This window comes from Tupaia chinensis, unplaced genomic scaffold, assembly GCF_000334495.1.
Source record: "Tupaia chinensis unplaced genomic scaffold, TupChi_1.0 Scaffold139785_1, whole genome shotgun sequence".
In the NCBI taxonomy this organism is placed as follows: Eukaryota; Metazoa; Chordata; class Mammalia; order Scandentia; family Tupaiidae; genus Tupaia; species Tupaia belangeri.
The window spans coordinates 848,543-849,106 of NW_006199665.1; the positions used below are offsets into that span (position 1 = coordinate 848,543).

The following is a 564-nucleotide window of genomic DNA, read 5'->3' on the forward strand; positions in this document are numbered from 1 at the left end:
AAAAAAAAAAAAAAAGAAAGAAAGAAAGAAAGAAAGAAAAATAACAAAACAAAAAACAAAAACACCTAAAAAATAGAATAAAAAATCAGAGAGAAAGAAGGAGAAAGGAGAAAGTCGTAGGGGATTGTAGGCTTAGATTGAGGCTTTGGCTCTGGAGATTGGACTGGATTCAAAACATGAACTCTGGCCTGGTTTCATTGTGTAGCAATAATGTGCTACGCAAGAGAAGCCAGACCCCCATATGGTGACCATGATTCAATTCCTCACTTGGTCAGCCTGAAATAGGGTGGGCCCTTCTGTGAGTGCCCAAGGTCAGATGGACTGGGGGGCTGGAGGAAGGTCATGGTATGGCCAGTCCCTGTGTGGGGTGCTCACCAATCCTTTAGGTGTGTGTGTGTGTGTGCATGTGCTCTATTACAAATAAAGCAAAAAAATGAAAGACACAAAAAAAGAACAGACTCCGGGGACCAGAAGGTAGCATGGTGGCTGAGGTGCTGGACTCCCACATGATTGACTGTGGTTCAAGTCCTGGACCTGGTGACTTGCTTTCTCACTTTCCCTCTC

The 564-nt window shown here is 44.0% G+C and overlaps 1 protein-coding gene across 1 annotated transcript in view; it reads right to left on the reverse strand.

The window, feature by feature from the left end:
• Window positions 1–564, reverse strand: part of CASP14 (caspase 14) — a 5,283-nt gene that overhangs the window by 2,197 nt on the left and 2,522 nt on the right. The gene's annotated exons all lie outside the window — the stretch shown is intronic.